This window comes from Ornithorhynchus anatinus, chromosome 4 (genome assembly GCF_004115215.2).
Source record: "Ornithorhynchus anatinus isolate Pmale09 chromosome 4, mOrnAna1.pri.v4, whole genome shotgun sequence".
Classification (NCBI taxonomy): domain Eukaryota; kingdom Metazoa; phylum Chordata; class Mammalia; order Monotremata; family Ornithorhynchidae; genus Ornithorhynchus; species Ornithorhynchus anatinus.
The window spans coordinates 53,341,566-53,366,593 of NC_041731.1; the positions used below are offsets into that span (position 1 = coordinate 53,341,566).

Genomic DNA, 25,028 nt, shown 5'->3' on the forward strand with positions numbered 1-25,028 from the left:
AAGTACGGTAAACTCTTCAGGTGAGATCCTGAGAGGAGCTGATACTCTTACAGCTTCCCAAATTTCATTTAACATGTCCTGGTTACTCTCCTCATCATTGTCAGTTGGTCTGTAGAATATTCCTTCTATGACATTTTGTCTAAATTGGAATTTCTATTATTATTTGGAATTAATAATAATATGTTTTTAGTTAAGCACTGACTCTGCACTGAACACTGGGGTAGATCTAAGGTATTCAGGTCAGACACAGTCCCCATCCCACATGGGGCTCACAGTCTGGGAAAGAGTGAAAACAAGTATTTTATCCCCATTGTACAAATGAGGAAACTTACAGTTAAATATCTTGCCATGGTCACAGAAAAGGCAAGTGGTGGAGCTGAGATTAGAATGCAGGTCCTCTCACTCTCAGGCCTGTGCTCTTATAACGAGGCCATGGTGCTTCCCACTGTATTCCAAGTCATTCTCCTTAATGACTAGGAGTTTTTATTCCTCCCACTCTCAAGTGGTTTCTCACTGGAGTCAGCCTATACTAATTTTTTTCCTATACCACATTTCAGAGAAGCCAGTAATGTCATGGTCCCTGGTATCCACCAAGAGTTCCAATTTAGATGTTTCATTCTTTAGGAACTTAGCATTAAAAACATGGATATGGTATGGAAATCTTGTTTTCCATACTTCTTTACCTATCATCCTGCAAATATCATGTCTGCTGGCCTACATTCAAATAAAGTAAAAGATGGGTTGAAAAACCTGCATGGAAGAGGTATAGTCTCTATACTAGTTGTCTAGAACAAAATAGTTTGCACTTTGAAGTGAACTTTTCATGTAACTGTGGAGAAATTGTTGTCAGGCTTGTCACCCATTCTGGATGGAGGAGCAGGAGGAAAATTAATTGAAATGGATAGACCCTTTACATCCTCAATAGGCATGCAAGTTACCTTCTTATTAACATATGGAAAGTTCACCTATGTGACATAAAGATGTGGCCACATCATTGTTCCTGACAGCTACAAATGGCAAACTGTGTGTTTAGAATGTAGACCAGAGTGGTCTGATGAATGTGTATAACTTTGCCTCATAAAAATGACAGAAGCAGAAGTCTCATTTAAAAAAGTCTTCCAACTAGAATAAAGGGTTTTTTTAGGTCATAAAAAATAAAATCTTGTCCATGGATAGCCATCCCTAAATTTAACCCTTGAAAATATAAGCCTCCTGTTTGTACTGAAGATTTTAGTCAATGGCTCAATATACTCAATAAGATTCTGGGTTTTACTGCCTACTTATAGAACAAGAATGTGAGTGAACTACATCCCCTTGTGATTTATGTCACATTTATTTTCACCCTTGCCTTTATTTCTTTGGATTTGCAAAGGTAATAATAATTGTGGTATTTGTTTAGCACTTATAATGTTTAAAGCATTGTACTTAGTGGTGGAATGAGTACCAGATGATCAATCAGTCATATTTATTGAACATGTACATGTGCAGGGAACTATACTAAGCTCCTGGGAGATTGGTAAACTCTGAGTTAAAGAGAAGCAGTATGGCTCAGTGGAAAGAGCAGAGACCTTTGAGTCAGAAGGATATGGATTCTGATCCCAGCTCCATCCCTTGTTGGCTTTGTGATCCTGGGTATGTCATTTCACTTTTTGGTACCTCAGTTTCCTCACTTGTGAAGTGGACATTAAAACTGTGGGCCCAGGTGGGACAGGAACTGTGTCCGATCCAATTTACTTAGTACACATAGTAAGTGCTTAACAAACACCGTAATTATTATTATCACTAGATGCATTTCCTGCCCACATCAAGCTTACAGTCTAGAGAACACAGTCCCCATCCCACATGGGGCTCATAGTCTAACAGAGGAGAACAGATATTGAATCCAAATTTTACTGAAGAGAAAACTGAGGGAGAGAGAAGTCAAGTAGCATGACAGGCGAGTAGAAGGGCTGGAATTAGGACCCAGGTCCTCTGATTTCCAGGCTGATGCTTTTTCCATAAAGCCGTGCTGCTTCTTGGTCTTTCTTAATGTTTAAGCATTCACTATGAAAACATTAAGCAAACAAACAAAAAAAGAAACATCTGTTTGTCATCAAGTAGAGGTTTAATCATAACTCTACCTCTGTCCTGCATACTTTGAGTAGAGATAGTGCAATGGGAGAGGATAGAAAGTAGGGCATGACACTCTGAAAGGGTCAGGCTCCAGGATGCTGGACAGTGTGTTTAGCATCAGACAAGTGCTACCTACTGGTGTGGGTGGGACTGGATAAACCAGCAGCAGGAAGCAGGCTTCATGCCACCTGAACGATGGCTGATCTGGAATGCACCAGACAGGGGAATCTTGGAAGAGAGCTAGGGACTGGGGGAAGAAGAGGAGTGGAAGTTGGGGGTATCAGCTGCTGAAAATCCAGTCTTCATTCTGCTTTAAATATAAAGAATCAGCCATTTAAAAAATACTACATCTTTGGGGAGGCAGCGTAACCTAGTGGAAAGAGGAGGGAGCTAAAAGTCAGGTAACTCCCACTTCACTACCTGCCTGGATGACCTTGCTCAAGCCACCTAACTTCCTCGTGCCTCTGTTTTCTCATCTGTAAAATGGAGTAAAATATATGTTCTCGTTCTCTCGGACTGCGAGCCCCATAAGAGGAAGGGGCTGTGTCCAGTCTCATGATATTTTATCTACCCCAGCCTTTAGCCAAGAATTGGTATATAAATGCTTAATAAATACTATTTCAAAGCTGTTTTTAGGTAATTTCTCATAATTAGATTATTTCAATAAATCAGTGGCATTTGTTGAGCACTTACTATATGCAGAGAACTGCACTAAGCACTTGGGAAAGTACAGTTCAATAGAGTTAGAAAGTACAGTTCAACAGTGTCGGTGACACTAGTGTCCTGTTTTCAAAAAGTTTACAGTCTAGAGGGGGATTAGGCTGTAAACTATCCTACTGGGATTTAAGATTTTTGGTTATACAAATGATAAATTATTCTTATTGACCTCAGCTCCTGGTGCTATACTGCTACACAGAGATATATGTATATCTTACTGGCTAATATTCAAGCAATTCCTCTTTGTTTTTCCCCCTGTTATACATTGTTATGCAACTCAGTTTTTGTCATCTGGAGTTCAAATGAATTGTAATGCTTTGTCATGTGTAGGTAACAGTTGATGGTCTAGATTTCTTTTTACAATGAACCTTTTTGGATTTATCTCAACTTTAATACACTGCCAGACTTTTGAGTTTTAATCTCCATGTTATGACCTACAACATTATTCAAATGTTTGCTGCTCTGAAAATAGATTTATCCACTTGTCTTCCTAAATGTAAAATGATGAACCATAATGTTACAATTACATCATTTTCATAATTTTATTTTAATAATTAGAGCATCTGCTTGTGTTAAGGGTTTTCAAGATGAAACACATCACAAGTGTTAAAGGAAATCTAATGGGTTTTATAAACTTCTCAATTTAATAGAAGCTGCTTTATTTTTTTTTAGTCTATGAAGGAGAAGAGAGTTTCACACCTCCAACAGTCCATCAGTGGTATTTAATGCATGCTTACTGAGTGAGAAGCAGCATGGCTTAGTGGAAGGAGCAAGTGTTTGGGAGTCAGAGGTTGTGGGTTCTAATCCTGGCTCTGCCACTTGTCAGCTGTGTGACTTAGGGCAAGTCATTTAACTTCTCTGATCCTCAATTATCTCATCTGTAAAATGGGGATTAAGACTGGGAGCCCCATGTGGGACTACCTCATTACCTTGTATCTACATAATCACAACCCTTACGGAGTTTACAATTTAGCTGGAGAGGCAGTCATTAGGATAAATAACAGATGTGGACAAGTATTAAGGTAATCGTATAAGTATAAATGTGTGGGGTCAGTACCTGAGTGCTTCAAAGCTATGAACTCAAGTGCACAGTTGAGAAGAAGCATGGCATAATGGATATAGCAGGAACCCAGGAGTTAGAAGGTCATGGGTTCTAATGCTGGCTTTGGCACTTGTATGCTGTGTAACCTTGGGCCACTTTACTTCTCTGGGCCTCAGTTACCTCATCTGAAAAATTCTAAAATTATATCTCCTCCAAGGAGCTTTCCCTGACTAAGCTCTCCACTCCCCCATTCCCTCTCCCTTCTTCCATGCCTTTGCACTTGGATTTGTATCCTTTAACTACTTGATATTCATCCTACCCACAAACCTACAGCATATATGGTCCTTTAGCCTTTTGTATCCCTTATCTGTAATTTATTGCATTGTTTGTCTACCCTGCTAGACTTTAAGATCCCTATGGGCGGGGATCAAGTCTACCAACTCTATTGTATTATATCCTGCCAAATGCTTAGTACAGTCATCTACACAAAATAAGCACTCTCCACACAGTAAGTTTGATTGTACTACCCCAAGTACTTAGTACAGTGCTTTGCACACAGTAAGCGCTCAATAAATACAACTGAGTGAATGAATGAATGAATTGTATTTATTTATGTATGTATTATTGAGTGCTTACTGTGTGCAAAGAGCTGTACTAAGCACTTGTAGTACAATCAAACAGTAAACAGACATTGATTATTAATATTTCATAGTGATAATAATAAATCAAAGCACAAATTATTTTTTTTTTATTCAGACAACCCTTTCTTCTCTGGGGACATTATCCAGAGGGATAAGCATATGAACAGGAGGAAATAAAGCTAATTTAGGAAGTGCCGAACCACAGGATTGTTGACCATGTGACCTCAAGTTGACCAAATCCAGTGCTCCTCAAGGAATGTAAGTGGGACCCTGGGGATAGGAAGGGGTGTTGAAATCCCTGGGAGACCTGTTAGACTATGGGATGGTGGTTTGTAATGGATTTTTTTCATACTGTTATTGTGACCAAGAGGTAAAACTTACTTTGTGCACTGTCTAGTAAAAGCTGAAACCCTGTAACTCACCTGGTTGTGTGTTTTTATCAGGGAGGTCAAAGAGCACATAAGAATGTTGGAGAGAATGTGCTGCTGAGGAAAGGAGAAGAAAAGCTAGATATAAGTTTTTCAATATATCAACAACCAATGAATATGAAGGGTGAGTTTTGGACTCCTAATGACTGTCCCTTCTGTGAAAGGAAAGAGCCCGAGGGTTTATGGTGCTAACAAAAAGCAGTCATCCAAGATTTTTTTTTTCAGTGACCTTGCGTGCCTTTCATGAATCAGTCATATTTATTTATCTCATATGGGAAGAGAGCTGGGAGAACCCCAATCGATATCAAAGGGGCATGTAAAATTACCAAACCAGCTACATAAAGAGAGCTTCCCTGACTAAGCCTTAATTTCCTCTTCTCCCACTCCCTTCTGCCTCGCTACCTTGATTCATCCCACCTCCCAGCCCCACAGCACTTATATATATATCTATATAGATATATAGATATATATCTGTAATTTATTTATATTGGTGTCTGTCTCCCCCTCTAGACTTTGAATTTGAGATGAGGAGGGAACATGTCGATTCATTGTTATATTGTACTCTCCACAGTGCACAATACCATGCTGTGCACATAGTAAGTGCTCAATAAATATGACGAAAGAATGAATGAATGAATACATGGGGAACTGAAAGGAAGATATACCCAGACTCTCCATTAGGTACTTGGTTTTTACAGGGAAGCACCACCCTCCCCCACCCCCCAATCAATCAATCATTGTTATTTATTGAGTGCTTTCTGTGTGCTGAGCACTATACTAAGCATTTGAGATTACTATAGAGTAAGTAGAAGAAATCCCTACCATCAAGGAGCTTACAATCTTGCAGAGCGATATCAATCAGTAGTATTTATTGAGCACTTATTGTGTAGTGTGCCATGCATTGTACTGTAAGCTTAGGAAATTACAGTACAATTGAGTTGTAGACATATCTGTCCACAAGGTGCTTACAGTCTATAGGGAGATGCAGACATTGAAGCAGTGGTGCCTAGCGGAAAGAGCAGAGGCCTGGGAGTCAGAGGACCTGGATTCTAATCTTGTCTCTGCCTCTTGGCTGCTGTGTGACCTTGGGCAGTCACTTCACTTCTCTGGACCTCAGTTACCTCATCCCAATTTTACAGATTAAATCCTATTTCCCCCGACTTAGATTGTGAGCCTGCAGTGGGACAGGGACTGTGTCGAACCTGATTAGTGTGTGTCTACCCCAGTGCTTAGTAATAATAATAATAATAATGTTATTTGTTAAGTGCTTACTTTGAGCAGAGCACTATTCTAAGCACTGGGGTAGATACAGGGTAATCAGGTTGTCCCACGTGAGGCTCACAGTCTTAATCCCCATTTTACAGATGAGGGAACTGAGGCCCAGAGAAGTGAAGTGACTTGCCCACAGTCACTCAGTTGACAAGTGGAAGAGCTGGGATTTGAATCCATGACCTCTGACTCCCAAGCCCGGGCTCATTCCACTGGGCCATGCTGCTTGTCTACAATGCTTGGCATAAAATAAGGGCTTAACAAATACCATAATTTTTATTAATCACTTGCAGATGGGTGAATTGGCAGGGTGTAAGGATATATAGAGATCGATTGGGCTTACCTTCCCAACTTTTACAGAATTGTGACGTTTTGACAAATGCTGACCTTGCTGGAACATTGAGGAGGCCCTAGGCCAATTGTTTCCAGGAGTAATCTACTGCTGTTTTTGTGGCCACTGTAGCTTAATTGTTATTTTTGCACTGTTTGGTTCATTATTTTTTTTTGTTGTATGCCTGCAGCCAGTTTGACCCATTTTAGAAGGAGAGGCCCCTGTGGATCAGAGATTGGGTCTAAATTGATGACTTTGTGCCTTTTCCGAGGGCTGAGAACAGGGCTTTTCCATAGTGTGGGGGTGATTGAGAAATCTATTGTGAAAACCAGATAAAATTTGACCCAGGGATGAAGACTTTGGGATATGTGCAAAGCAATTGATTAGTCTAGGGTTTCAGAAGTAAAAAAGAATTCATTTTCCTTGGAATTTTGATGGCTGTTATATTCAGTGTTTCAGGAGGCATTTCACATAACCAAGGTTTCTCCTAGAAGATTTCTGACAGAAGTCAGTGGGCTCAGAATATTGTCACAGCCAGAGCATAAAAGTCAAATAGCAGAATCTGACAGGAATAAAAACGTTTGGGAGAAAAGCATGTTGGCTCCCATTCAGTGAAGTCATAATAGAGGAAGATCCATACAACAATCATGACACATGAAAGAACAGCCTTAGCTGTATTCCACTTATGTTTTTGTATGGCCTGACATAGATTTTTAACACCCAAGATGCTGTCACTTTTCAACAGTTCGCATCGCTCATTGATATTATTTCAGATTGTGTTTTCCTGCCATTCAGATCAGATTGTGAACATGCATAAAAGGTACAAATTGACTTCTTGCAGAGCTGTAGTGAAGTCAAGGGTTATATGATTAGTTTGTGACTTTAAAATTATCTAGCAAGTCACATAACTATTCTGCCCAATTTTTTAAAAATGTATGAACTTGGTTGTTCATAGAAAGCATCTGATTAATTTCTCAGGAACTTATGTCATATAAACCATCAGCCACTTCTAGGATTTGTGAATGTATTTATGCCCAACCTCAACACCCATATATATGTTTGTCAAACTGTTCAGGCAATCATTTATTTTTACTTTTTTTGGAAATATTTTTGTACTTTTTCCCATGTTAGACTATAAACTCTTCATGGGAAGGAAACTACTTCACAAGGGCCTAGTACATGGAACTGCATTAAATGGAAACTAAGTATATACTGTTACTCGAGCTAGCTCTAACAGTTAAGGTTCATCCGTGGATGAAGTAGATGAGACCAATGTGGGATCAAAAGTCTCCAACCATACCATGCACTCAAAAAGACTGTTCATTCCTGTGCTGTCATGTTTCTTATTTCTAGTGCCTGGCACTGTTGGTAGGCTGTGTCACTTGTCTGCTGTTTGACCTCGGGCAAGTCACGTCATTTCTCGGGGCCTCAGTACCTTCATCTGAAAATGGGGATTAAGACTGTGAGGCCCTTTCTCTGTGTCCAGTGTACTTACAGTTGCCTGAGATACAGCATCTTGGTGAAATCCGCAATCACTGTGCAAGTTGGTGATTGCAATTTGTTTTTCTTTTTTCACAGGGAAGCTATGATGTTGCTGTGGAGTTGCTTGTGAGAGTCTTTGTTCTCCAGCAATTGAAGGTTCAGGTATTTTATAGTGTAAGCTTGCTTTTGACAGGGAACATGTCTATCAACTGTTATACTTTCCCAAGCACTATGTATAGGGCTCTGCATGCAGTAAGCACTCAGTAATTGATTGATCGGTCAAATTGATTTAGAAGCCAGTTTTTGATGCAATAGTTGAAAGGATAGTAGGCGCTTGTGGTGTCGGAAATGGTGGTCCATCCACTGTTCTGCTTCAACCACGGTTACTATGATCGGGAAATCTATGTGTTTGCTTTGCTGCATCATGATGTAATCACAGTAAGATCATGCAGCATGACCTAGTGGAAGGAACACAGGCTTGGGAGTCAGAGGAACTGGATTCTAATCCTACCTCTGCCAATTTTTTGCTGTGTGATCCCATGCGAGTTACTTAACTTCTCTTCACCTCAGTTTCCTCAGCTGTAAAATGGGCATTCAATACCTGTTCTCCTTCCTAGTTAGATTGTGAGCCCATGTGGAAGAGGGACCTCATCTGACCTGATTAACTTGAATCTATCCCAGCACTTAGAACAGTTTATATTGGGGAGGCATCAGAAGGTTTTTCTTTTATTGTTGGGCAAAATATGAAAGCTGGCAATTGTGAGGTGATATTTGATGTAGTCACTCAGCAAAAAGCCACTGCTGTTGAGTTCACTGGTCCCATGTGGCCTGATGACCTTCCTTCATGCACGGGCATCACTTCTAAACACTATCATTGAAAGCTCCAACTAGAGTGCAGTGGTCTGAAATTGATCCCACCGAGATTAGTTTATTTAAATCTTTAGAAGACGATTCTTTGTCTAACATCACAGTGCATCACTGTGGGGGCGTGTGCACTTTTGCTTTAGAGGCAGACAAATGTCATCAGACAGTCCCACAGGGAGCTCACAGTCTGTTGAATCCCAATTTTGTCAATGAGGGAACTGAGACACCCTCACCCAGGTTAGGGTGAGGAAGGCAACGTGTTTGGACACCTTTTCTCTTCCCCTTTTCAAGGTGAACAATCTATTCCTGCCTACAACTGTTTAGAAGATACTGTGAACTGTCAAGCAGTTCTGCTTCCTCATTAGTGGCCAATAGCCTAAGCTGTGCTGAATCATGTAAGACTTGTCTAGTTCAGGTAAGAGGCAGCCTGTAGTAAGTTGGACGTAGGCTTGAATTGTTTTTTCAATATTGGTGATGGTTTACAGTGAGCCATCCACACACTCTTTCCTCAACCTCTGGATGCCAACAGCACACCTTGATAAATGGTTGGTTAAGATACGTATGCAAGATATTCCCTCATTTCATTTACCCACAACTGTTGAGTGAGACACTCACCTCTGCTGTACCTAATGATGGGTTCTGTTTTCATTCCACAAAGTTAAACAGAAGAATTTGAGTGTGTATATTACTGAGATTCCTGGTTTGCGAAAAAGAGAATCAGCTGACATAATGTTAGCCTACATTGTACACAAAAGACAAGGGAACAGCAACAGCTTGATCTTCTTAGCAACATGTCCAGTTCACTTGAGACTCTCAGGGTTTCCAACCCTTAGAAGCTTCCACAACAATCCTCAAACCATTCATCTATTGATGGATGGTTCCTGGAAATGTTCAATTTAGAAGTTGAATAAGAATAGATTATGGATTTTTTTGCAGAGTCAGCACAGCCTTACAGTTTTACAACCATCTTGAAGAGGATTAAAGTCATATATCAGCCTGCAGTACAAAACAACCTTATCGTCTATAAAAAAAAATCTTTACTGGCAGAATTGTTTTGAAGGTTCTCCCTGAATGGTTCTGTTTTGGCAGTATACTATCAAATGATGCACTTACTGACTAGGAATTAAAAATGTGTCACCAAAGTCAATGTTGCTTTTGGCAAAGAAGCAGAATCTGGTGTAAATAAGGCATCAAGATGCCTGTCTCGCTGTAAAGTCTTTAAAGTGATGATGCTTCACAAAGTGTCAAAATGATATGAGCTCATGATTTAAAAATGGAGTTTTAAGATATGGTAATCAGAATAAAGTAAATCTAAATCAACCCTCCTAATGAGCCTGTTACAACTAAACATAGGCATGCAGCTGTGCAGCTGTGAAATTCAAGGACAATTAACATTGCAAATTATGGTAATTTTCACTCCCAGGTCCCTATCATACTGCATGTTACTCTTGGCTAACGTCTTCTCCTTTTCCCACTAGCTTCATATTCCCCCCGCCCCCACTGCTTTACCACCCAATCTTGAGGCCTAAACATCATAATTCAGTAGTTCACCATAATCACAGATTAGCTGTTCCTGAGGAAAATACAACCTAGAAGGAACTTTGCAAAATGAATTCATGCACTGGTATAAACTGAGAGAGGGCCCAATTTGCATTGTGTATGTGGGCTCATGTCTATTATGATGGTAGTTATATTTAACAATCGATAAGTGAGGCATTTGGAAATGTTGGATTCTTTGTATTAATACTAGAGTGCTCCTCTTAGAGTGCATTTTGTGATAGTAGCTAGAATGTATTTCATTAAGCGAAAGTACATTGGCATTAATATAAAGGCTGAAAGCATCTCCATTTGAGTGTCCTGTTGCGTTCGTTCTTCAAGGGGCCTCGCTTCAGGAGCCGAAACATTAAGCCTAAAGGTAGTCAGTCCTCGGCCCCTGTTCCTTGCCCGTTAAAAATACACCCTTTTTTTCTTGTAAATTGTTCGCAGGACAAATTGCCTGAAAACATAATGTGGCATCTCCTCTGCTTCTCATCAGGAAGCATCTCAATATCGCCTTCAGTTGCGTAAAAACATCCTCCTCCAGCTTTCCGGCCCTGGGTAAGTAACAGTGAATTAGAGGCTTTGGGGAACAGATGCATCTGGACACATTTTTCTGAGCCAGAAATACAAACAAAAAGCTGAATTGCCCAAAATAACAGTTGGCCAAGGACCATGATTGACAATTCTGCTTAGGAGTTTAAACAAGGGGTGCCAAAGTGTTCTCCCTCCAGTCTGGCCTTCACAGGAGTGCTGGAACTCTCAAAGTAACTGTTAGTAGGCATCTTATTGTTCTTCCGATATCAGTGCAAACCAAAGCAGAGATCTGGTGCCCCTCAGCTTTCAAAAGGCTATATCTTAAGGGCATGTCCATTCTGCTCCATCTGCTGATTTCTAAAGAATATCATGTTCAGTGTGATTTACAAATTGTGTCAATCTGGTGCTCTGCTACAGGAAATCTCCTTTCTTCTTCAACCTTAACCAACTCTGGTGTTTACTCCAACTATTTGAAGAGGGAGAGACCAAGACATTGGGAGATATTTCATAAGGCATTGTCTTGACTATGGATCCAATCAATCAATCTTATTTACTGAGCACTTATTGTGGGCAGAGAACATTGCTAAGAGCTTGAGAGGGTACAATATAGCAGAGTAGGTAGACATTCCGTGCCCACACTGAGCTTACAGACTAGAGGGATTTATTCACAGATAACGTCAATCAATCATATTTCTTGAGTTCTACTATGTGCAGAGCACTGTACTAAGTACTTGGGAGCATACCACACAATAAGCCCATCAATGGGCAGGGATTGTCTCTATCTGTTGCCGAATTGTACATTCCAAGCACTTAGTACAGTGCTCTGCACATAGTAAGCGCTCAATAAATACTACTGAATGAGTAAGAAAACAGACACATTCCCTGCCCACAAAAAGCTTACAATCTAGAGGGGAAGACAGACATTAATATGAATAAATTACAGATATGCCCTTAAGTGCTGTTGGAGTGGGAGAGGTTGGTGAATAAAAGGAGGAAGCCAGGGTGACACAGAAGGAAGTGGGAAAAGATTGAATGAGAGTCTTTTGGAGATTAGCCTGCAGTAAGGCTTTGAAGGTGGGGAGAGTAATTGTCTGTTGGAAAAGAAGAGGTAGGGTGTTCCAGGTCAGAGGCATGACTTGAGCGAGTGGAGTGGTTGGTGGCCAGATAGATGAGATAGTAAAGTGAATAGGTTGGCATTAGAGGAGCCAAGTGTGTGTTCTGGGTTGTAGTAGGAGAGTTGTGAGGTGTGGTAGGAGGGAGCAAGGTGATTGAGGGCTTTAAAGCCAATCATAAGGAGATTCTGCCCAAGGGAGAGGTGAATGGACAGCCACTTGAGGTTCTTGAGGAATGGGGAATCATGGACTGAATCATGGACTGAAGACCATGGTAGAAGTGCTAAGGTAGATAGAAGATAATTAGGTTGAATGCAGTCCCTGTCTCTCTTGGGGTTCATAATCTAAAGGAGGGAGAAAAGCATAAGGTTTTTAACCCTCATTTTACAGATGAGGAAACTGAGGCACTGAAAAGGTAGGTGATTTTCCCAGTGTCACACAGCAGACAAGTGGTAGAGGCAGAATTAGAACCCATGTCTTTAGACTCCCAGTCCCATTCTCTTTCCCCAAGGCTATGCTGTTTCTTGAGTGTTTCTCAGTGGGGTATACGACAAGGGTGCTATTTGCCTAAGCGGTATTTTATTTAATTACACGTATGCCTGGTCACCTCTATTCTATCTATCTCCGTTCAGCCGAAGGCATTAATTTCCATCTAGACTGTGAACTCCTTGTGGGCAGGGAATGTGTCTACCAGTTTTCTTGGACTACACTCTTCCAAGCACATAGTACAGTGCTTGGGTTTCAGTAAGCAATCAGTAAACACCATTGCAATAAGTAGCGTTGACTGATTATAGCCTGCTAATTAGCCACATCCTCTCTGCTGGTCACATGATATAATCTGATATGGCAATGGGGCTGGGAAGTCCCTGAGCCTCCAAATGCTGTGTCCCAAGTCATTTCTGCCCCCAACTTCTCTAGATGCTGGAAAAGGGCTCCACGGGCTCCACAAATGCTGCGTCATAGCCACAGCTCCATTGGCAGACAGAGAGGAGGGGTGGGAGAAGGGGAAAACTGAGCCATTGGGGGAAGGGTAGGATCATGGCTCACCCCACCCTCCCTCTTCCCTAGCTCCACCCCCTCATTGCTAGAGAAGCAGCGTGGCTCAGTGGAAAGAGCACGGGCTTTGGAGTCAGAGGTCATGAGTTCGAATCCCAGCTCTGCCAGTTGTCAGCTGTGTGACTGTGGGCAAGTCACTTCACTTCTCTGTGCCTCAGTTACCTCATCTGGAAAATGGGGATTGACTGTGAGCCCCACATGGGACATCCTGATTCCCCTGTGTCTACCCCAGCACTTAGAACAGTGCTCGGCACATAGTAAGCACTTATTATTATTAGGCCAACCACTGCATAGTTTAAACCACCTAGACAATAGATGAGGCATCAACAGGGATGACTGCTTGACCTCTCAGTGGTCTGCATTTCTGGGAATTTACAAAGCCTGTTGGTGAGTCCACCCTCACCCAACCCATGAGAGTGATTTCCCAGTGAAACGGGACAGTTGAGAGGCCTCTGCTGATGTTTGGCATGGAACAGATGGGGAGAGAAGCAGTCTGGCCTAGTGGAAAGATCATGGGCCTGGGAGTTGGAAGACCTGGATTCTAATCCCAGCTCTGCTAGTTGCGTGCTCTGTGACCTTGGGCAAGCCACTTAATTTCTCTTAGCCTCAGTTTCCTCAATTGTGAAATGAGGATTAAAAAGCTGTTCTCCCTCCTACTTGGACTGTGAGCCCATATGGGACAGGACTATATCTGACCTGATTAATTTTTATCTACCCCAACTGTTAAAACAGTGCTTGACACTTAATCAGTGAATAACACCATAAAAAAGTAGGATTTAGACTTAACAGCAACTCATTCAAGTGTCCAGAGCAGCCTAGTGATTTCATGTTGGAGGGTGCAGATCACTCCTAAGGATAGAAATGTATAAAAAGATGAGGTAGTTGGGAGAATTTGGAGAGAGAGATCAGGAGAATAAAGCAAAGAGCTGTAAAGTGCTTACCAGGGTGAAAGGTAAAGGAAAATTTTCATTTTCCTTGTCAGCCTCGGCAAAGGGAACATGCCCCTTTGTTAATTAAAGCACATCACACATGCACATCTGTGTGCATGTCAAAATCATTTGCTGGGTAATGTCATTGGGAGAACAAGGTTTGGGTAGGGAGATGAGGAGTTCTGTTTTGGACATGTTAAATTTGAGGGGTCAGTGTGATAGAGATGTCCTGGAGTCAGGAAGGAATCTGAGACCATAGAGAAGGAAAGGGGTCAAGACTGGAGATAAGTGGATTTGGAAATGATCCACATAGAAGGTGTGAATGTCAATTACTTAAAGGTTACAGAACCAAGTACATAGAGACTACATGAGAGAGGGAGGAGAGGAAATGAGGGTTTAGTCAAGGAAGGCGTCTTGGAAATAGATGTGATATCAGTTTCCATAATGTAGTGGTTATCATATTAGCCACACATGCAAAAGGTCCCTGATTCAAAACGGGAAGAAAACACTTAATAATTGAGAATCAGAATTATTGAGAATCTAGTGGATAGAACATCGGCCTGGGAGTAAGAAGGACCAGGATTCTAATCCCAACTCTTCCATTTTTCTGCTGTGTGACCTTGAGCAATCTCTTTACTTATCTGTGCTTCAGTTAACTCATCTGTAAAAGGGGGGAAAGAGGACTGTGAGCCCCATGAGGGGCAGGATCTCTATTTAAACTGATAAGCTTGCATCTATCCCAGCACTTAGTATATTGCCCGGCACATATTAAGTGCTTAACAAATACTATATATTATTACTATTAGTAGTAGTAAGGCTTTGAAAGTGGGATGAGTGGAGGGCTGTCAGATATGAAGGGGGAGAAAGTTCTAGGCCCCAGGGTGAATATAGACAAGGAGTTGGTGACAATGCAGATGAGATTAAGGTACAATAAGTAGGTTGAAAGTAGAGGAGCAAAGTGTGCAGGGTAGGCTGTTGTAGGAAACCAGGAAGATAACAAGGAGGGGGTAAGGTGATTGCTTTAAAGCTGGTGGTAAGGGATTTCTGATTGATGCAGTTAGATGGACAATCAGCTGGAGGTCTACAGGAGTGGAGCTACATGGACTGAATTCTTTTGGGATTTTTTTAGGTTTTTTTAAGAAAAAGTATCCTGGCAGTAGAGTGAATAAGGACTAGAATGGGGAGACACAGGAGGCAGCAAGGTCAGCAAGGAGGCTGATGCAGTAATCAAGGGATAGAATAAGTACTTGGATCAGAGTAGTAGAAGTTTAGATGAAAAGGAAAAGGTGGTTTCTAGAGACATCGTGAAGGTAGAATCGTCAGGATCTGTTGACATGAGTGTGGTTTGAAGAGTGATAAGTCAAGGATAATGCCAAAGTTATGGGCTTAGCAAGTTAGGGAGGATAGTGATGCCGTCTACAGTGATGGAAAAGATAGGGTGAACACAGGGTTTGGGTGGGAATTCAGAAGTGTTCTGTTTTGGATGTGTTACATTTGAGGTTTCAGTTGTACATTTAAGTAGAGATGTCCTTAAGGCAGAAGGAAATGTGAGACTGCAGAGAAGGAGATTTGGGAATCATCCGGATAGAGTGGGTAGTTGAAGCCATGGGAGCGAATCATTTCTCTAAGGGAGTTGATGACAATGGAGAATAGAAGGGGATCCAGAATTGAGCCTTGAGGGGGACTCCCACAGTTAGAGGATGAGAGTTGGAGGAGGAGCTAGTGAAAGAGACTAAAAAGAAGTTTCCAGAGAGATAGGAAGAGAACCAGGATAGGATAGTGTCAGTGAAGCCAAGGTTAGACAGTATCTCAAGTAGAAGGGATCGCTCCACACTGTGTAGAAGGCAGCTGAGAGATCAAGGAGGATAAGTATGGAATCCAAACCCAAAGGCCTTTGAATTTGCCAAGAAGGAAGTCACTGGTGAGCTTAGAGAAGGCAGTTTCCAAGTAGTGAAATGGGTGTTAGCTACTTGCAGGGTGTCGATGAAAGAGTTGCACTGTAGAATTGGAGTCCGCAGGTGCAGACAACTTGCTCAGAGAACTCGGAGAGGAATGGGAGGAGGGAGATAGGACAATGATTGAGCTGTAGCTACAAAGGAGGGTCTTTTTAAGGATAGGGAAATCATAAGCATATTTGAAAGCAGTAAGGAAGGAACCACAGAAAAGTGAACAGTTGAAGATGGTGGTCAGGGAGGAACGAAGGGAGGAGGCAAGTGTTTTGCTCAGGTGCCAAGGGATGCGATCAGACACAGGTGGATGGGGAAGATTGAGAGAGCAGGTTGAAGATCTTGTTGAACATATACCGCTGAGCAGAACCTCCAGGAGTGGAACTGCTGGGAAGTGATGGCTCACGTAAGGAGTGTTCATAGAGGCCACAGTCCCTACTCCAATCTAGAAGATCAGAAAGTGGCTTCCTGAAAGGGTTATTGGAAGATGGCCTCAGTCATCTGGGCAGAGTTAATAATAATAATAACTGTGGTATTTGTTAAGCACTTACTATGTGCCAGGCACTGTTCTAAGCGCTGGGGTGGATATAAGTAAATCAGGTTGGACACAGTCCCTGTCCTACACAGGAGTCACAGTCTCAGTCCCCATTTTACAGATGAGGTAACTGGGGCACAGAGAAGAGAAGTGACTTGCCCATGATCACACAGCCGACAAGTGTCAGAGCCAAGATTAGAACCCATGATGTTCTGACTCCCAAGCTCGTGCTCTATCCACTGTGTCATGCATAGTTCTAATGGAAAACAAACTATAGGGTTCATGTGGAGGGTTTAGGTGATAGGAGTTCTCAATTCAACTAGTACCTGAAGTGAACAATTAAATGGTGTGTCAGACTAGTTGCTCAATGTGTGGAAGTTAATAGGATTCTCAATCTTTGCTAGAAATTATAGAATTATATTAGCTCCTTGAATGGTTTTTCCTAGCTATACATCTTCTTACAACAGTTTTCTTTTAAAGTTTTGCCCATTATAAGATCTACAAGATCAAGGATCAGCTTTTCTACCTCTATTGCTTTAATTCATTGCTGTGCACACAGTTGACACTCAATAAGTACTACTAATGGATGTATATATTTTTGGGGGTCTAGATTTGGCTTTCAATCAGGGGCACACACATGCAAGGAACTTAAAGATCCTACAGGTTTTACAGCTCTTATTGATTCCCAAGCCATTCTTGCTGGATTTTGTGAAGAGAGTGTTCTAGAGAGCCAGCTAGAAATTGCATGGCATCACAAAGACCAGGTGAGAAAATAATCTATTCCTGACATAATTGTCCTCTCTTAAAAGTGCATGGCTCTTCTGGTATCAGCAGGAATTTACCTCACAGCATCAGGATATAATCTAGGGAGTGGGTGACAGCAGCACAAATTTTCTTAATCTCTATATGTCAGGTGATATTCTAGAGAGCATGTGTGTGTGTGTGTGTGTGTGTGTGTGTGTGTGTGTGTGTAGGTAGAAGAGGGTAATGAGATGGAATATTGAGACCAGAATCTTAGAATTTCTTGAAAACCCCTGGAAGAGAAGTTGTGTGGCTCAGTGGAAAGAACCCAGGCTTGGGAGTGAGAGGTCATGGGTTCAATTCCTGGCTCCACTACTTGTCAGCTGTGTGACTTTGGGCAACTCACTTAACTTCTCTGTGCCTCAGTTACCTCATCTGTAAAATGGGGATTAAGACTGTGAGCCCCACATGGGACAACCTGATCACCTTGTATCCCCCCCAGTGCTTAGAACAGTGCTTCGCACATAGTAAGCACTTAACAAATATCACTATTATTATCTAAATTAAAGCAGTAGTTCAACTTGATAAAACATAACATTTAATACATTCTAAGCGCTTAATACAGTGCTTTGCACATAGTAAGTGCTCATGGCTCAGTGGAAAGAGCACAGGCATAGGAGTCAGAGGTCATGGGTTCTAATCTTGGCTCCACCACTTGTCAGCTGTGTGACTTTGGACAAGTCACTTAATAATAATGTTGGTATTTGTTAAGTGCTTACTATGTGCAGAGCACTGTTCTAAGCGCTGGGGTAGATACAGGGTAATCAGGTTGCCCCATGTGAGGCTCACAGTCTTAATCCCCATTTTATAGATGAGGGAACTGAGGCACAGAGAAGTGAATTGCCCACAGTCACACAGCTGACAAGTGACAGGACTGGGATCCGAACCCATCGCCTCTGACTCCCAAGCCCGGGCTCTTTCTATTGCACCACACTGCTTCTCTATAACTTCTTGGTGCCTCAGTTACCTCGTCTGTAAAATGGGGATGAAGACTGTGAGCCTCATGTGGGACAACTTAATTACCTTGTATCTACCCCAGTGCTTAGAACAGTGCTCGGCACATAGTAAGTGCTTAAGGAATACCAACATTATTATTATTATTCAATATGATTGAATGAATGAATTTAATAGCTTGGGAACACTATTCTCTGCTCTTAATGTGTCCCCTTTTTTGAGGCCAATCACTAAGAAGCTCTGGTCACCACCTTCACAGTTTGTTTGCCCCAAATAATGACTGCTGAATTGACACCAACCTTCAAAAATCCAGTGCAGCCATTTTCCAAACATGGATATAGAACAGAAAACAGTTTTAACTGAGATTTAAGACAAAATAACTACGGGCCTTTTTAAGGGAAAGCTGACTGCTCATGAAGATTCTCTTCCTAATCATGTGGAAAGAAAGCTTTACATGTTTCCTCATCCAATAATGTTCCTAAAATTAACTGCTGTGCTGGGATCTTCCCAGGCCTTCTGCTTCATATTTCCCAGGAGTCCATTGTGTTGTATCACATCATGCAGACAGGGTGTTCTTATTACAATTTCCAATTATGCTGCATAGAAATGTTGCTATCTTTGGAGATAGGAAGTAGTTTGAACTTGTGCCTTTTTCATCTTTTACATATGACCAGAAGAATTAATCACAGACTAATCCCCAAATAATCATCAGAACCTTGTTATCCCTGATCCACTTGCTAGTCTGTTCACGGGTGTCTAGCACCCGATTTTTAAAATTTTTAAAGCTAGGAGAGTGCCAAGCTAAAAAAAAAATAAATCAATCTTTGGGGAATAAGGTCCTCTGTTGTACCCTCAAAATTGGCACTTCAATCTATCATAGAAATGAGACTAGCTAGCAAGCTCAAGCTTTTTCTCGGAAGTATGATTATGATGCCTAAAATTATTATAGAGACCAACAATATCATTCCTTAACAATGCTTTTGTTCTTTGGCAATATAGTCTATTTTTTTTCAGCTGATTTAAAATAGCTAAGATTCTGAACTGTGAATTCTACATTGTGCAGCACCCATAAAACTGTTAATTTCTTGTAAAAGGAAATCAAAAGTGTTAAGATTATAATTATCAAAATGTGGATTATAGCCCCCAATCATTTCCACTTTTTATTAAATTTGTGAGTTCCACATTATCATAAAAACTTAAAGCAATAATGCTTCCTGCTACTGTTCTCCTTCCTTTTAACTTCCAAAGCATGAAATAATTCCACAATCCTGAATCTTTCCTTTTCAAAAAAATCAGTCCCACCTTACTCCATAAGATACTAACAGGAAACATTTGTGTTACCATTTCAGAATCCAATCATTAAGATCATAAAAGCAGTTGTACAATTTGAGTTACTCATAATGGCAGTGAAAGAGTGAGGAGCATGTTTTTTCTAAATGCTAGATATTCTAGACTGTAAGCTCAGTGAGGGCAGGGAATATGTCTACCGTCTCTGCTGTATTGTACTCTTCCAAGTGCTTAGTACAGTGCTCTGCACCCAGAAAGTACTCAGTAAATAACTTTGATTAAGAAGACCTGCAGTGCAGTGCTCTCCTTAAGCACTTTGATATCCACCCTTCCCCAGCCCTACAAGCACTTGTGTACAAACCCACCTGTAATTTATTTTGTCTGTCCTCCTTTCTATCATTCAATGAATTAATCAACAGAGCACTGTACTAAGCACTTGTGAAAGTACCTGTGAGTTGGTAAATACAATCCCTGCCCACAAGGATTTACAATCTACATTGAGATGGACATTATAAATGATTCTGGATAAGAGAAATGGTAGAGTACAAGAATATTCATTTAAGTGCTGTGATGCGGGGGTGAGTCTCAAAGAGCCTAAGGAGGACACAACCAAATGACACAGAAGGGAGACCAGATATGAGAAATAAGTTGTGGGGGTGTAAGTATGGGGCTGCTTGTTGGGGAAAATATGCTTTCAGGAAGGTTTTGAAGGTGGGGAGAGAGGGGACTGTCAGATATGAAGAGGGAGGAAGTTCCAGGCATGATAAAGAATGTGGGGATGAGATCAGAGTAGCAGTGAGGCTTAGCAGCAAGAGCATGGGTTTGGGAATCAGGATGTGTGTTCTAATCCTGACTGCCACTTGTCTGTTGTGTGACCTTGGACAAGCCACTTAACTTTTCTGTGCCTCAGTTACCTCATCTGTAAAATAGGGATTAAGACTGTGAGCCCCATGTGGGGACAATCTGATTACCTCATATCTACCTCAGTGCTTAGAACTGTGCTTGGCACATAGTAAGTGTTACTGTTAACATATATTGTTAAGTTACTGTTTGATGCAAAGGCGGATGGGCAATCACTGGAGGTTCTTAAGCAGTGGGGAGCTATGGACAGAACATATTTTCAGAAAAGTGATCTAGGCAACAGAGTGAAGTGTGGACTGGAGAGAGGAAATAAGAGGCAGGGGATCCACAAGGAGCCTGACACAGTAGTCAAGGTGGAAAATGGTAAGTGCTTGGATCAGTATAGTAAAAATAATAAGGACAAAAATCGTGGTATTTAAGTTCTTACTATGTGCCAAGCACTGTTCTAATCACTGGGGTAGATATAAACTAATCAGCTAGGACACAGCACTTTCCCAGATGGGGTTTGAGGTTACTTGAAGTTACTGAGGCACAGAGAAGTGATTTGCCCAAGATCACATAGCAGACATGTGGCAGAGCAATTATTAGAACCCATGTCCTCTAACAGGCCCATGATCTTTCCACTAGGCCACACTACTTCTTACCAGTTTGGAGGTATGGCAAAGGTGAATTCTCTAGATGTTATGATGGTAGAACCGATAGTATTTCATGACAGATTGAACTGTGGATTGAATAAGAGAAATGAGTCTAGCATAATGCCAGGGTTATGAGCTTATGAGACAGAGAGGTGGGAGTCAGAGGACCTGGGTTCTAATCCTGGCTCTGCCACTGGTTGCTGTATTACCTTGAGCAAGTCACTTAAATTCCCAGTGTCTCAGTTCCTCCCATCTGTGAAATGGGGATTAAATATACACTTTTCCTCTTCTTTAGACTGTGAGACCCCTAAGGGACATGGGCTTTGCCTGACCTGATTATGCTGTGTCTACCCAAGGGCTTAGTAAGGAGTTGGCACAAAGTGAACACTTAATTGGCACAAAGTAAGCACTTAACAACCACATAATGAAGTACATGGCCAGGCCATTAGGAACCAGATATTGGGGGGAAGGAGGAGTCTGCTAATTTCTTGTGAGCAGGGCTTTTCTACACCTACTCTTTCAATCAATAAATCAATAGTATTAATTGAGGACTTAATGTGTGCAGAGCAGTATACTGAGCACTTGGGAGAGTTGAATGTAAAAGAGTTGGCAGGCACATTCCTTGCCAACAACTACTATATTGTACTTTCCCAAGCACTTAGTACAGTGTTTGGCACACTGTTAAGCACTCAGTAAATACTGCTGATTGATTAGTAAATACCACTGATTGATTGTAGGGTAACCTCTGCATTGCAGAATTAAAGGAAATCAGGATGGGATGACTAACAGCCCCTATTCCTCACTTCCCAGTTTCCCTACCACATCACTTGACCTAGTATGAAAAAGGGATTACATCCTTCTCTCCCTCCATTCCTCCTTTCTGGATGTGCCTGATCAGATGAGGGGGTCGAATCTTTAGCTTTGCCAAGTATCTACCTGAAGGAGAAGGTGCTTTTATGGGACAACATCCCCCAATCGGAATTAAGCTCTTCAAACCACACTGAAGTACATTTCCAGGTTTGCGGAGCAGAAAGAACTATGGGTCTCAGGTGCTTCTTTAAAGTACCAGCTGCCCATGTGGATAACATTTCAAATACAAAGTATGGAAGCAAGCCTTTGGATAAGAAAGTTTTTGCAACAAAACATATACTTTGGATAGTTCTTCACTTCTCTTCCAACATTTGCTCAATTTCCACTACTCTGGTTCTGCACAGATCATGATAAATCATTTTTAGGGCAACAGTCTTCCATGTTAGCATTACTATAACCTTAAGCACTTGATAGTTCTAAAATCTCCCTTCCTCTTCTCCAACACCCCCTCTACCCCCCCAATCCTCTTTGACTCTTTCTAAGTTCCCTGCAATAACTGAAGATGAAATCTCTTGCCTCCTCTCTAAATCTGGCTCTTCTACCTGTGCTTCTGGCCCCATCCCTTCATACCTTTTTAAAACACTCGCTCTCGCCCGTCTTCCCTCCTTGACTGCCAAGTTCAACTGTTCACTTTCTACCAGCTTCTTCCCACTGCTTTCAAATACGCTTATATATCTCTTATCCTAAAAAAAACCCTCGATAAATACAATTGAATAATTGATTTTCACCCCATTCCAGCACCAGAGCACGTGTATACACATCCTTACACTCTGTCATTTCACCTATCATTTATTTTAATGTCTGTTTCCTCATCTAGACTGTAAGCTCCTTGTGGTCAGGAATCTTGTCTACCAACTCTACTGTACTGTACCAGTACCAACTCTACTGGTCTCTCTGCACACAGTAAATATTCAATAAAAATTATTGCTTTCCTATTTTCTCCTTTCTGCTTAAAATAGATGCCCTTCATGAAGATGCTGGGCATTAGAGATCATGCCTATTCTGTAATGAAGCTACATCCTCAGGCTTAGAGGTGAAGACTTGAGAATACTTTTAAAACAGGTCCCTAACTCTATCTTTATGGTATACCTGAAAATTCTAGCTCTCACATACATAAAACATGTTTTCATAGACTCCTGTTTGTGACATACTGTAATGGAAAAAGCATGGGCCTGCGAGTCAGAGGTTGTGGGTTCCAATCCCAACTCTGCCACATGTCTGTGGCAGAGAAGCAGCGTGGCTCAGTGGAAAGAGCACGGGCTTTGGAGTCAGAGGTCATGAGTTCGAATCCCAGCTCTGCCACTTGTCAGCTGTGTGACTGTGGGCAAGTCACTTAACTTCTCTGTGCCTCAGTTCCCTCATCTATAAAATGGGGATGAAGACTGTGAACCCCACGTGGGACAACCTGATTTCCCTGTGTCTACCCCAGCGCTTAGAACAGTGCTCTGCACATAGTAAGCGCTTAACAAATACCAACATTATTATTATTATTGTCTGTTGTGTGATCTTGGGAATGTCATTTCACTTCTCTGAGTTACCTCATCTGTAAAATAATAACTGTGGTATTTGTTAAGCACTTACTATGTGCCAGGCACTGAATTAAGCACTGGGATGGATACAAGCAAATTGCATTGGAAACAATCCCTGTCCCTTGTGGGGCACACAGTCTCAATCCCCATTTTACAGAGGAGGTAACTGAAACACGGAAAAGTGAAGTGACTTGCCTAAGACCACACAGCAGACAAGTGGTGGAGCTGGGATTAGAACCCATGACCTTCTAGCTTCTACCCGTGCTCTATCCACTACACCATGCTGCTTCCCCATGGGGATCAAGATTGTGAGCCCCATGAGGGACAAAGACTGTGTCCAACCTAATTTTCTTTTATCTACCCCAGCGTTTAGAATAGTGGAAGGGGTTAACAAATACCACAATTATTATTATAAAAATTGAAATATTTGGAGTGAGTTTGTACCCATATGAATTGGGGATATTTTTGATAGAATGACCTCCTACTTGCATTTGCTCTTTGCCTTTGGCATATTTGCTGAAATGAGACATTTTTTCCACAGGCTACCATTTAGCAGAGTATGACATCTCTTGCACCATCCCCTTCCTTCTTTCCCAGACACTCACCTCCACACCAGACCCCATCAGATCATTCCCATTCAACCCCTCCCTATCTCTTGCAGCATGCCCTCCCCCTACTCCAAGTTCAGCCTGTGGATTCCCTCCTCCATTATGGGAAAGCTTTCTCTCATTCATGACCTGTACCTGATCCAGGCACTGGTCCTCATCACCAACGCTAAAATCTGGTTCATCCAGATAAGCCCTTATTTCTCCTACTCCTTTTCCCTTCTGTGTCAAATCTGCATGCAGATCTGTACTATTTTAAGCACTTAAACACTCCCACAATCATTTGAAGGCCTGTGAGACTGAGCTCCCTGGAGCAAGGAATATGTCTGCCAACCCTATTATATTATACACTCCCCAATACTTAGCACAGTGCTCTGAACACAATAAGTATTCAACAACTGATTACTTGATTGAATGTAAATCACCCCCACACACACACAAACTTACACTCACACACTCTCATTCCTGGAGAACTGAGGATATAGTAATTAGTGTTTGAGCTTATTCTAACACTGTTGCAGGAGAACAGATGACCAGGAAGTGTGATACCTTGTGGATGTGTAGAGCCAGGATAGTGAGTAAAATGAGGCTCTTTCACTTCCAGATTTGTGCCCACTCTCTTGCTTAGTGTCCCGTGCATTTCCATACCCAGAAGCATCTACCCGTCTCTGCTGGCTAAGGAACCCTGATGACATGGGTCCCACTACTTCAGTTCCTTGAGGGCAGGAGGCCTTGTCAGGGGAGGGGAAGTGATGCAGAAGAAAAGGAGGTAGGGAAGGAAAGAACTTCTCATATCTGCTATTACTTCCTTTTCCAGGCACATGGTCCCTTCCCACCAAGATCTTCTGTCCTGTGCTGAACCTGAAGAGCCTGCACTGCAACTATGTGGTTATTCCCCAGAATCCAGACTTTAGGTCTCATCCCTTGTCCTGGAATTCCAGGTAATCAC

At 41.7% G+C, this 25,028-nt stretch overlaps 1 long non-coding RNA gene across 1 annotated transcript; it reads left to right on the forward strand.

Moving 5' to 3' along the window:
* The first annotated feature begins 4,648 nt into the window (after positions 1 to 4,648).
* Positions 4,649 to 9,278, forward strand: LOC114811071. The gene is made up of 4 exons (XR_003758767.2): positions 4,649 to 4,770; positions 4,956 to 5,064; positions 8,119 to 8,184; positions 9,178 to 9,278. It is a non-coding gene; the product is annotated as an uncharacterized LOC114811071 (long non-coding RNA).
* Positions 9,279 to 25,028: the final 15,750 nt, after the last annotated feature.